The sequence below is a fragment of the Martes martes genome (genome assembly GCF_963455335.1).
Source record: "Martes martes genome assembly, chromosome: 6".
Lineage (NCBI taxonomy): Eukaryota > Metazoa > Chordata > Mammalia > Carnivora > Mustelidae > Martes > Martes martes.
This window is the reverse complement of record NC_137893.1, coordinates 62,343,408-62,356,928: the sequence shown is the minus strand read 5'-3', so window position 1 is coordinate 62,356,928 and position 13,521 is coordinate 62,343,408. Positions and strand designations below refer to the sequence as shown.

The 13,521-nt window shown below is 42.4% G+C and overlaps 1 pseudogene across 1 annotated transcript; it reads right to left on the bottom strand.

The window, feature by feature from the left end:
• Positions 1–11,960: 11,960 nt before the first annotated feature.
• LOC308344692 (large ribosomal subunit protein eL21-like) lies at positions 11,961–12,429 on the bottom strand (annotated as a pseudogene). Its single transcript has one exon. The product of its transcript is annotated as a large ribosomal subunit protein eL21-like (transcript).
• Between the last annotated feature and the right edge of the window lie 1,092 nt (positions 12,430–13,521).

The following is a 13,521-nucleotide window of genomic DNA, read 5'->3' as shown; positions in this document are numbered from 1 at the left end:
TTAAAATAGTCAACACCTGGCAGTTACAGTTTTGCTGAGAAACTTTGCCCCCTTCTCTGAGTGGGTAGTTAACCAAGTGAGGACTTCAGGCAAATAGAGAGCTGAGGCCATGATGGGAGTCACAGAAGAAACAGGAATGAAAGTCCAAGTGACACTGTGGGGTAATGTCATTTATTCTTGTGCTGATCTACTTTGTCATCATCGGTTACTGAATCCCATATTCTAAGAAGAAACTTCTTGTGAGATTAGGTGTGAAGAACCAGCTCCTGTCCTCGAGATCTGTCCATAGGGCAAAGGAATAGGAAAATCTGAACAATTACCATTGGACGTGGTCAAGGTGGTTAGAAAAGTAAGTACTAGACGCGGAGGGAGCCCCGAGGACGGCGCAGCTGGCCTCCTCCGGTGTTTGGATCAGGGAACACTTCATGTTGGAGGTGCCACTTGAGATGCGTCTCGGAAGAGAAGTAGGTGTTTGCTAACTTAATAAAGGAGAGAGCAGGGCAGCCTAGGGGGGGAGATCAACAGATGCAAACGAGTGAACTTGGGGAGCGGTGACTCATGCAAAGGAAGGACTCCAGCTGTTTGTTTTCGCAGGAGCTTCTGTGCTCCCTGGGGAATTTGGAGTCAAGGTGTGGCTGCAGGCCTGGCAAGATCTCAAAGGTAGGGTTTCCAGCAGGGGAGAGTCACTGTCAATTCACAGGGGCAGGAGATGAAGGGCAGGAAAGAAGGTGGACAGAGGAAGTCCAGTTAGGAGCCCATGGTGATCATTTTGGTGCTAGGTGGTGAGAATCCGACCTCAGGGGGTGCGGCCTGAGGAGGAGGGAATGTGTTTATTGAGGCTGAAGGCTGACTGAGTATGAATGGACAGGAGGACGCCGGATCCCTGGGTTTCTGGGACTTTGAGCTTTTGGATAAGGTGGAGATTTAAGATGAAGTCAAGAGACAATTGCAGTCAATTCTGAGTTTATGGCGGTTACATTCTATGAAGTCGCTACTGACACTGAATTAGAGGATATTGAACCCTTGCGTCTTAGGAGAAATACAGGGTTAGGTTCCTGGCAGTCTCTGGTCACAACATTTTCATCAACTGATGAACATCTAGTCTTGTTTTTTTGTGTGTTTCTATTTAAAAACACTGCGTTAGTTAGGGTTCTCCAGAGAAACAGAACCAATAGGAAGAAAAAAGTCTATCTATATATCTATATATCTATATCTGTATGTATACACACACACACACACACACACACACACACACACCCCTCCATATATATTTATGGAGATTTGTTATGGATAACCCAATTATATAGGCTCAATCTCACAACTTGCCATCTGCAAGCTGGAGACTCAGGAGAGTTGGTGGTGTTATTGCAGCCTGAGAACCAGGGGCATCGATGGAGTAAACTCCAGCCCTAGCTCAGATGTCAGGCAGGGGCAAAAAATGCTGAATTCCTTCTTCTTTTGCCTTTCATTCCACGAGGGCTCTCAAGGGATTGATTGGGTGATGCCCACCCACAGTTGGGGAAGGCAATCCTTCTTTGGAGAGGAAGGAATCAGAAGCAAATCTCATCCTGAAACACCCTTGCAGACACACCCAGAACTAATGTTTAATCTGGGCACCTGAGAGGGCAGTCAAATTGACACATAAAATTAACCATCACAGACACTCTATTCAATATATATTGTTGATTCATTAACACTGAAATGATAGCCAGTCACACTGTCACTTACGCCTGAACAAAGCTTACTAATAAATATATTTTCTCCGAAAGGCACATCGCAATCTTACACTTCGCAGCAGTAGACAACACTTCAATAGTATGTTTGGGGTGTTCGTTTTAAAAGTGAAATCCTCAACAAAACACACAAAAAAAATGTGAAAAAGACAGCACCAAATAGACCGCGTGGAGAACACTGGTTTCGTCTATGAGAGCTTTACCATTGCCTCATTCTACCTCAGTGGGGCTGTGTGGGTCCAGCATCTTAAATTTTTCTCCCTTCTACACATATCTGTGATAGACCATGAAAACACCCTGTTTATGGATTTGGAGATTATAGACACATGGCAGCAAATAAACAAATTTGCAATTTGGAATCTACAAATAATGAAGATCTATTGCATTCACTTAAGATTTGAAAATTTTGCTTATGAGTTGCCTTTAAGTCGTGCAGTTGAACATCAGCAGAGAAGCTGAGTGGGAGAATAGATACTTGAGATACTTTAGCGTTTAAGTGGCTAAACCTCGCTGACTGTGTAAGAGATTATGGGGTGTACAAGATCGTTTCGGTAGAGTTCAGCACTTCATGCTGAAGGGCAGGGACAGAGGGACAGTGTCTGTTGCGATCCCAGAGTCAGAGCATGGGCAGCAGCCTGGAGAAACTGGATTCTCATGAAGTGAGCTTCTCCTCACCCCACTTCCATCAGCGCCCTGCAGAGCAATTCGATGTCAGTGGGGTTCTGGATGAGGTCCCTGAAGGAGACGGGATTCAAGAGCTTCGCCGTACAGGTCACTTTCACAGCTCATGCTTCAAGGAAACCAAAAAGTCTCATGGTGGGAAGGATGTGGGTCAGAACTTGACGGTGAGCTCTTCGAAGAACCGGTACCCCACGATTTGGGCTGCTCTCTTGATAGGGAAAGACATGTATCAGCTGCTCTGTCCTGGATCCCTTGGATCCCCTTCATATACTACACAATTTCTTTGAGACATGGGGCTTCAGAGAGCCACACTTTGGGGCTAGTCATCCTACCCTGATGTTCTTCCTTCAGTTTAAGCTTCTGATATTTCCCTCCAACCCTGTCCTTTTCTGCGAACTCCATATCCTATTACTCACGTGTCTGGTGGCCCTTTTGTCTGAGTCTTTTTTTCCCACCATAACTCCATTCTCACAGACCCAGCTACATAAGCTAAAATAGTTAAGACTTTTTTTTTTTTTTAAAGATTTTATTCATTTATTTGAGAGAGAGAGAGAGCACAAGCAGCCCACTGATTAGGGAGACTGATGCAGGACTGGATTCCACGACCCTGAGACCATGACCTGAGCTGAAGGCAGCCACTAAACCTACTGAGCCCTCCAGGCGCCCCACTAAGACTTAAAAAAATGAGTTAGATTTGGTACCCAACCATTCAACATTTCCTTCCCTTCCCCCCCATCCCATGCTATGTGTAAGGCAATGTGCTAAAGCTACATGTATATGGTGATAAATGGACGAGGTATGGTCCCTGTGTTCCCATAACTTACAGCGTAGGAACTATGGTCCAGTGAGAGGCAGGCTGGAGCCAGGACACCAGGGTTAAGCCCTGGTTGGGCCACCATTTGCAGACATAACATTGGACATGTCACTTTAGCTCTCAGAAACTCTTCCCCATTTGCAAAACAATGGGTTTTGATTTCTCAATCATTTCGTGGCCCTTTACATTCAGTGATTCTATAAAGAAAAATACTCTCATGTTGTGTTACAGGAGGGTGGCAAATGTTAGCACACTTGATTGCTGCAGGGACGCAAGACCTAATAGAGATCGTCTAAGTTGCTGACAGCTTGGAGCGCCTTACACACAGTATGCCCATCCCCTGCAGAAAGCACAGGGTGATTGTCAATGCTTGCCATGCAACAATTGAACCCTGAAGTCTTGGATTCTGTAGAGGGATTTACTGAATAGAAGGGAAGATGCCAGCCTTGGGGAGAGGATTTGATAATACCTTGCACCACTGAACAGCAGCTGGAGAGGGGCTCCTCTACCTCTCATTGTTACGCTCCGGTTTAGCAGAACGACTCCATTTGAAAGCCACCGCTGTGCCTTTGTGGGCAGTCGCAAGAGCTCCTGTATTGTCCAGGGTACCCAAGAACATCTTAGAGAGACCAGGAGACCACAATTGAAATACTGACGTTGAGTTACTTTACCAGAGGCAAACACAGCATGGAAATCTGTTGCGTGTGCACTAACTTCTGACAGTCAACTCTCTGCCTTCTCAGATACAGATCTATGGAAGAGCATGAAGCGAAGCATGAATCCAAATAAATATTGCTTTTCAAATAAATATTAGGTAATACCCCAGGGGAGGCTGCTGGTTCTTCTTCTGTGCAATGCCCATGTGTGGTTCAGTCTTTCCCTATTAGCAGAAGGAAGCTTAGGGAGATGTTATAGAAATGTTTTGCTACATTCTCTTATGTCTAGGAGAGGATGTTTTTTAAGGGAAAAAAATACCCATCACGAAAGAACCCTCTTTTGTTTGTTTTGTGGCTAAAGGATGGCTTTATTTAAATTAAGAAACCCTTGTGATAGGGAGGGAAACAAGGTGAATCCATAGGGCGAGGCAGGGCAGCTGGTCTTGCCTTTGTCCTTGATTGGCTGTTTGACCTTAGAGATGAGAATACATTTGTCTAGCACTTTCTTTGAATTCAAAGTGCAAATAGCAGTAATTTCTATACCTTTTTCTTACCTTGCATGTTGATTAATCAAGGTGAAGTATACGGAGTTCTCCAGGAGACGGTTTGCTTTTTGTACAAGCCCACTGAGTAGTATTCGCGGAGTTGCCAGTGGATTTGAAACTGTGATCAGAACTGAATTGATCTCCTGAAATATGCGAGTCATTTAGATATCTGGGAATACCTGGTCATTATAAAATGTGACCAACATTTTAAAGAAGTGGGTGCAAATACTTCTCTGACTTTAGAAACTCCGGTAACTTACATGACAGAGAAGGGATTCGGGTTCCTTGACATTCTCTGCTGACTATTTTCCGAAGTTGTAAAGTGTTCCTTCTAGTTCTTCTGCTTCTTCTCTCTGGTTTTCTGCTTTTTACCCCTCCAGCCTTTTGTTCTTCTTTCCTTGGGGGTTCCTCTCTTACTCACAAGTGTGTGGAATCAGTACTTAAAAACTTAGGGCCACCAGAGGCTGTGGGAGTCAGGTGACACAGTCTTTTGTTGGGAATGGCAGAAAGATTATGTTACAGTGTTCTAGTTCCCCAAGGAAAAGAGGCTTTTACCATTCAACAGTTCAGCTGATTAAGGAAGAGCCAGGACTGAGGGTCCTGTCTGAAGAGATAACAAACAAAACCTCAAAATGAACGCCATCTAAAATGCCAAGACATTGTAAAGAGTCTGCTATCAAAGCCACAGCACTCAGGAAAGGCGGAGATAGTGTGGTTTCCATTATTAGTGTTAGCATTATTTTACAAAATGTATGGGGCACATATGATAAGGTCCATACATACTGGCTTTCTTGTGATTTGGCAGATGAATTCTGCTAAATTTGAGGAAAAGTCGGATGGAAACAGAAACAACGGAGTAAACGGAAAAAACACACACTGTCACTGAGTTGAGAAAAGCAGCCCATTGTGAACAAGTAAATGAAATAACGCCGAATCACATGGATTTACTTTTAACGTGGTATGGAATTGTTTGCTTTTACTTTTACCAATTCAATTAATTTCACTTCTTTTAAAAAAAAAACCTTTTAAGGTTTAAATGGTCATCTCCTTCAAATGTCCCCTCCTATTCTGTCCTCTTTCCAGGACCTTCTCCTGGGTCACGACCTCCTCTCAGGCATCCCAGTATTTGCAGGCAGGCAAATCCTCTCCCTTGAGGGATCCTGATCTTTTTGCTCAGCCCACTATGGTAGCAGTTACCCCAGTGCGCATGTCCAATTATATGCTCTTTGCTGGCAGGAGGCACTCCTTAAAGTCAGTGGTCCCTTCTGAGTCGTCTTCACTCTCTGCACTTGCCCTTTCCCCAGCACTTACCCATCTTCATGTGACTGTTGACTTCCTCTTGCTGCAATGTAAGCTCCTAGAGGACAAACACTCTCTCCTTTACCTTGTATTCTTAACATTTACCACGGTGATTGATCCTTCATGAAATAAATATTCTACAGGGTGCCTGGGTGGCTCAGTGGGTTCAGCATCTGCCTTCAGCTCAGTCATGGTTCCACGGTCCTGGGATGGAGTCCCACGCCAAGCTCCCTGCTCAGCGAGGAGTTTGCTTCTCCCTCTCCCTCTGCCTGCTGCTCAGCCTGCCTTTGTTCTCTCTCTCTGTCAAATATATAAATAAAATCTTCAAAAAAAAATTAAATCTTTCACTGTCAATCCAAAAATGTGTTGTTTTAGAATTGTTTACGAAGTAAGCCAAGTTTTGAAAACCTGCATGTTAAGCTTTCAATCAAATTTATCTCTGAATTGCATTCTAAATTGTAAATAGTTCTGTCCCTCCACCAACGGTAACCCCAAAGATTCCTTCATTTCCTTACACATGGTGTATCCTCTGCCTGGAGTCCTCCACCCACATCTTGTTGGCTAATTCCTCCTCCTTCTTTCCATCCCAACTGGCTTCTGCTTCTTTTCAGTCATCTCCTTCTTTTCTCCTGCCCACCCAATCTGAAACAACTTCCCCTAACATAATCACTTATCACATCCTGATTTTTCTTTAACATCATTTATCAAAAGTATAAGAGAAAAAAGAAAAGGTGTAAGAGATATATTTCTTTAATGGTTTGTTTCTTCGACTAGTTTGTTCTCCACATGGGAATAGAGAATTTATGTATTTAGTTTAGGATTATATTTCTAGCACTTAGCTCAGTGTCTGTATGCAATTAATACTTGTCAAATGGTGATTTTTCTTTTGCTTTTCCTACTGTGTACAAGGTACTGTAGAAATACATAGATAAGTAAGATATTGTTTCTAACCTCAAGGGGAAATCCCTATTTCCGATGCCTTTCGGTTGAAGAAGACACATGGTGCGGAGGATAAGGAAGAATGTGAAGCTCTAGAAATTGAGTACTGAAATGTTTTCCTACCATGAAATATATAATAGTTATACATTTGTTAAACATTGATTAAGAAAATTCATGGTGTAGAAAACTACATATTTATTCAGTAATGTTATTAAATAAGATTAGATGTTGTGAATCAGAGCATTACATTATTTTGAGGGATTGTGGTATATATGGGGAGAGATACATACTACCACTTTTTGCTAAATTCGAAGTTTGGTAGCTACATACATATATCAGTCTCCCTGCACTAACAGCACCAGAGTCCCCAAACTCTGGTTTCTGGGTATCTAGGGCTCAAGATGAAGAAGATCAGTGCCTCAGGGATATTGTCAGAAGGAGAGGGAGGTCCCAGAGTGTGGCTGGAAGGGTATCCATTCAGAGATTTGCCAAGTTCTAGTCTTCTTGGCATTGACATTTAAGTATGCCCCTCAGTTTGGCATTTTTAGAAAAAGTCATCTTTTTCTCCAAGGCTATCTGTATTAATTTACTCTTTAAATAACCAGTAGTTGCTCTGTATGTGTTTAGGGATGCCCATGTTTAGTTAAGAAGATACTGTTCTCCTCTATTTGCCTTAAGCTGTGATAGACAGTATGGAAATAAACATTTTGAAAGTACAACAAGCTAAAGCATTATGTAATAGGTAAAGGCAAACCCAGAAATCATCAAAAAATGCATAAATATTTATAGTGTTTAGCTGCTAAGGTATTGAAATAAAAAAAATAAAAGTACCGTCACCTTTCTTTTAAAATTTTAGTCAGGAAATCTTGAGGTAAAGCAAAGAGGCCTTGTAGGCAATGAAGCTGATGTAACAGCCAACACTTACGCTGGGCTAAAGTGTATCAGATACCATGCTAAGTGATTTGTAGATGTTAATTCATTTAATCTTTATACCAACTGTAGTGGATGCTGTAGTGTGTCCAGCAGATCTCCCCTCTAGGACAAAGCGTCTGTTCTCTCATTTCCCGAGGGGTTGTTTGCTGACAGCTTTTATCTCAATTCCTCTCTGTAAATTACCCTTGGCAGAAAGGAACTGCCAGGCCCAAGGTTACATATCCATCCAGGGGTAGCCTGCATCCAACGATTGGTCCATTTAGGGGTACAAAGGTCCGGTTGACTTGCCTCGATTCAGGATATGTCTGCAGGGCCATTGTAGCCTCAGAGCTCTTTGTAGGAACAGCTGAGGCTCTGTTGCCACCATGTTCCAGTTCCACTTCACCGTTTTCTCAAACTGCCTTCCCTCCCTGCCTTTCTGATGTTTTTCCTGAGAGAACTCGATACACCAATTTTTATCTCAGAATCTGTTTCCTAGGAATCTGACAGTCACACCAACTTCATATTTTTTCTCATGGTATTGGTCAGGCAATCAAGGCCCAAAGGAAGAGTAATCAGCCCATAGTGATACGGTCAGGGTTCAGACCCCAGTAGCCTAGCTCCAGAATGAGCGTTTTTGGCCACCATGCTCTGTCTTAAAATAGGACAAGGGAAACGGATGGGTTCTGCCTGTGCTGGCTCTGCCTGCTTCTCAGGCTTAGGCTTGCTCCATGTCCTCTCACCTTTTCCTCTTCCAGTCACGCTGGCCTGCCTGTAGTCCCCGTTCCTGGTCCTGAATGAGGGAGCGAATTCCTGAGGTGGTGGGGTTGGGACATTAGGATCAAGGCTGGAGATGATTAGAATCTTAGAGGAGGAATTTGACCACCACAAAGAGAAGAAAGAAGGAAATGTGACAGATATCATGGTTAGTAAATAATAATTTATGAAATATAAGTCTGAGGTTCTCAGCTTGGCGCAAAGCATTTTGTGCTCAGCACCATACTAAGTTCTTATTGTGAGGCACACAGGAGATAATGTCTGCATCCTTTGAAATTTATAACCATTTTGAGAAGAGAAAAATGGTGGATAAGAACAAAAGAACAACACGAGATAATATCTGATCAAGAGCAAGATAACGTGACGTATAGTCTAGAGATGTTTGTGAGACACTTCAGATGAAATGAGGGAACTTTAGCTACAGGAAATATTATGAAAATGAGATTAATTACCAAGAGTTAGTGGTGAGCTTGTGTTGCATCTTCTTAAGTTGAAAGGGGAAGGAAGATCATTCTTGGCAGGGAAGCAGATGGGATCATGTAAAGAGAGGCGTTGTCTCATTTAATCTCCCATTTCTCTGAGATGAGTGCCGAAATCAGAATTTATGAGAAAGTGGAGGTGCAGAGAGGTAGAGTCGCTCACTGTAACTGGCCGAACTGGTGAGCTGTGGAGCCAAGACCGGAACCCAGACAAGCTGCTTCCAGAGTGCGCGACCTTAATCACCATCCTTCAGAGCACAAGGTTAGCGGTGGATCGGGTCAGGTTGTGAGGATGTTGAAATTGCAGGCTGCAAGAGTTCAGGGAGATCCGTTAGGCAATCGAAGACCTTCATAATCAGGGAAAAGCATGGGTTTGAAGGCAAACTGATGAACATTCTCATTCAGCGCTAGTCATTACTGGAAGGGTCGCTTAGCTATTTTAAGGCTCAGTCTTCTCTGCGATAAAAATGGGAATGACAAAACTCAACTCTTAAGGTTGTAGAGAGAACTAAATATAATGTATGTAAAACAATGTGCCTAGTACCTGGTATGGTTGTGGCAGGTCCTCAGCTACTAGATGGCCGTTGCTGTTGTTTCAGTGTAGACTATGAAGCGTGGCTGCAGGTGCCTGGAATAGGCAGGACCAGAGGACAAAATACCGAAAATGGAATTTTAGGAAGAGATGGCTGCACAGAGTACGATGGGTTGAAAATGGATGAGATGGGGGGAGGGGGTTGGATGCAGGTAAATTGAATACCACAAATTAGGGTTTACCAGTAGAAGAAGGATACGTGCAGCTGGGCAGTGGTTGCAGGAGCACAGAGGAAGTGGAGGAGACAGAGCCATACCCTAGAGGGAGAGTTGGCAAGATACTGAACCTAGAAGACAAGAGAAGAGGCCGTGAAAAACAGCTAGATGATCTGATGACCAAAAGACTAAGAGAAAGGTAATATCATTGAAGGGGAGAGTGGGGAAACTGAGAAAGACGCAGTAGTTGGGGACACAGTGATAAAGTAAAAGCTGAAGTGGAGTAACAGATGGGAACACCATTGAGAAGAATCTGAACAGTGGAATGATAAGAAGAATTAAGAAAGCAAATGGTCCCATTAGTTTTGATCTTGAGAAGGTGGTATTTCTGCTTGTGGTCTTTCTGGCTACAACTTGGAAGGAAAGAGAGTCAGGGAATGTGGCTGCGTAGAATTGTGAGATCCTTTCCTACGAGGGAGCTGAAGTTGTAGGAATGGGTGAAATTGTGTTTCTAATGGGACAAGATAGAGTCACACATGCAGATGACAGGAGGGGTAGATCCTGCCTGCTTGGAAACCAAATCCCTTCCTGTGCGGGTTGGACGGTATTTTTCCTCGGAAACCTACCAATTCCAAGACTGACTCAGTGATTTTTAAGATTTTAATTTGAGGACATTTTAGAGTAAAATTTCAAGACCACTGTGTTTCTTCTGTTCTTTTACTTTAAGAGCAACACGGTGGAATGCCTTGCCAACACCAAAGGGTTCAGAAGAACTATTTCTGTTTTTCCAAAGGGCTTAATAAGGAAGCAGCTTATTCTCTCTGAGGAAAATGACACTTTGCAGAGGCCAAGTATATTTCTGTAAATGTGAAGGATAATAATATTGTTCCAATTAAGCTCTTCATGCTCACAGTATAGAGGCCAATCTGACCTTATACAAATAGGACAGTAGGAGAAAAAAGATGCTATTGTCAAAAATGGTCTCACCTGGAGGATAAATGTCACAAATAAGCAGTTGCCAAAAAACTCTAGAGAGGCTAGAAACATAGTTTTATTTTTCCAAAAGGATGACTAGATGAATTTGTAAATTGAGAAACTATAGGGAGCTAGAATCAGGGAATTGGAATGATTTAGCCATGCTGGGCCAAGTGGCCTTTCTCAGAGTCTAGAATTTCTTATTTTCCAATAACAAAGCCTTAAATCCCTCAGGCAAATAGTCCTAGAAAAAAATGTTTCATTATCGGCTCATTAGATGAATTTAACTCTGAGCTCTTGAAACGTATTTGTTTTACTGAGTATTAGTGATGCCTTCTAGAAGGTTTCCTCATTTTTTCTGCCCCAAAAATGGTCTAGGTCAGGTTCTGATAAAGGTCCATCCATTTTTTTTTTCTTTCTTGTGGACTTATAAAGAGAGATGGAGAACAAAAACCCCAGGAGAAGCCATTCCTTAGTCTATCTGTGAGCCATACTGTTGTCTATTTGTGTGTTTTTAAAATACACAGTGAAAGATTATTTCTATATTCAGTGAAATATATTAGCGGTGTGAAGAAGGAGGAACTCACTACCATACTTAAAATTCAATTAGCTTGGCTTCAGGCTTGGTGTGAGATTAGCTTGCATAGTGATTTTTTTTCTCTCCTTAAATGCTCACATTTTATTCTCAACCATTAATATAAATGTTCACGATGAAGGGTCAATAAATGCCCTGGAAACTTTTTTTTAATTAAAGAAATTTTGCCTGTTTAAGGAAACAAATGTACTTGGGAAAGAAATATAGTACAATTTCATGCCCATTAACCAGGCATGTACTCATGCTACCTGTGGCTCTTTTGGGAAAAGCTCTCATTTGAAGATTCCTAATTTCTGTTCTGTGACATGTTATACAATATATGACTTCAGAGGGCAATTGTATGGCTTTTTTGGGTGGATGATCGCAGAGTATGCCAGTCAAGTCTGTGGTGGTAAAAACATTGACCCAGCGTCATATAAGGGCATCTTCCTGAGTGACACTCTTGAACCACAGCAGTTTCCCACTGGAGAGTTACCCCTTCAGCTTCTCTCGTCTTCCAGGGCAGAAGCTCCAAGATGGCCCTTCTGATGGTCTAGATTCTCTTACACTTGGGTTCATTAGGAATCTATCAGTCCAAATGTTTAATCCACAGAATTCATTTTAAAAGTGGTACCTTACAGGGAGCCCCATGGAACAAAGAACTAATGGGAATGGTGGTGGGAAAGGGCACAAGGAGTCAGGAGCTGGGGAGAGTAGTGTTAACCTTTTGCTGATTCTTTGTTTTTTTTTTTTTGTTTTGTTTTTTTGTTTTTTTGTTTTACAGTCTTGAGGACTTTTTTTTTTTTTTTTTAATTTATCATGCCATGAATTAATGGGGAATGGGTTCCAGCAGCTCAGGTTCCTTTCCATCAGTTTCCCCAAAGTGTGCTTCTCTGGGTGGGGCAGGCTGGTGCTTCCGCTGACCCCCAGAGTTTTCTCTTTGGCTTCCTTCTTTTTCTTCTCATTTTCCTTCATGCGCTTCAGGAAGCTGTCTCGGCTCTTTGAGTGCTTAATATGCTCAATGCTTACCTTGATACTCTGGCCAGAATCTTGCCCTTAACTTGTTTGTTTACAACACTGCCAACAGCATGCTGGGTAACACTGTAGACTCTTCCAGTTTTGCCGTGCTAATATTTGTGGGTCATTCCTCCTCGAACAATGCCCGTTCTCTTAATGTCCACAATATCACCTTTCTTGTAGATTCACATGTGCGTGGCCCAAGGAACGACTCCTCGTTTCCTAAAAGGCTGGGAGAACATAGAGGGGGTTCCTCTCCTCTTCCCCTTTGGGTTGGTCATTTTGACAAATTACTGGAAGTTGGCGGTTCTGGCTGAAAGGCTCTTTTACTGATTCTAAGGCCACCTAGGGCTGATCTCTATTGCTGTTGTCTATGAGGAGGAGAGGGAAAGCATCACCCAGATTCTTCTTACCTCATGAGTTTCTGCTCATGAAACAAGAACAACAATTCCAACTCTGAGAATAGCCTTTACCCCTCAGGCACTGTGTTAGGAATGGACACTAAATCTTGTTTCTCCATCTACCTGTGCATGCGTGGAGTTTCTTATGCCTGGAATAAGTTAGCAGCACTCCTGTCTTTACTCAGTGTCCAGCAGTGTATGAAAAATGACCCACTCTTATAGAGAATAACCAAGTTCAAGCAGATGATGTATTTCATTTGTGAAGAAAAGAAAAAGCAATTTCTCATGAGAAGCCCAATATTTTTGTAAAGGTTGGATAGGATGCTACTTAAGAAAATGTCTAGCTGCTTAAATATAGAATGTGGAGAACAGTCAAATCCAGGAAGATCCCTTTGCTCTAGCGTCTGTTTATTTTCGCTATATTATGAATTAGATAGTTCTGTTTGCTTTAAGCTTTTGTGTTCCTGTTTTGTTTGTCTGACTTGGTTCTCCTTTGATGATGTGAGTTAGGTCAAACCTGATGACCCTCCTCTTTTCTTACATGTTTTTTCATTCACATTGTTGCTGGTGCAAAGGCAGCTTCGTTTGCACAGATATCGGTCCTTTTTTTGTGCACATACTTGTATAGCACTTTGGTGAAGAAATGTTGATGTTTTCTTACACCGTTTTACCTCTTATATCACTTTTCTGGTGGTTGTTATTTTCCGTACTTTCTTGTTGATGTTCCTTTCCAAATGAAAATATCCAAAGATTACATGAGCTTTTTACCTTGTTCCTGCTTAAGTTTATGAGTATTTTTAAAGAGGAATTAATTGTTTGTTTGTTTTGAGAGGGAGAGAGGTAGAGGGTGGAGGGGTAGAGGTAGAGGTGAGAGGGAGAGAGAGAATCTTAAGCAGGCTCCATACCCAGTGTGGAGTCGGTCTGGGGCTTGATCTCCTGACCTTGAGATCATGACCTGAGCTGATAGCAAGA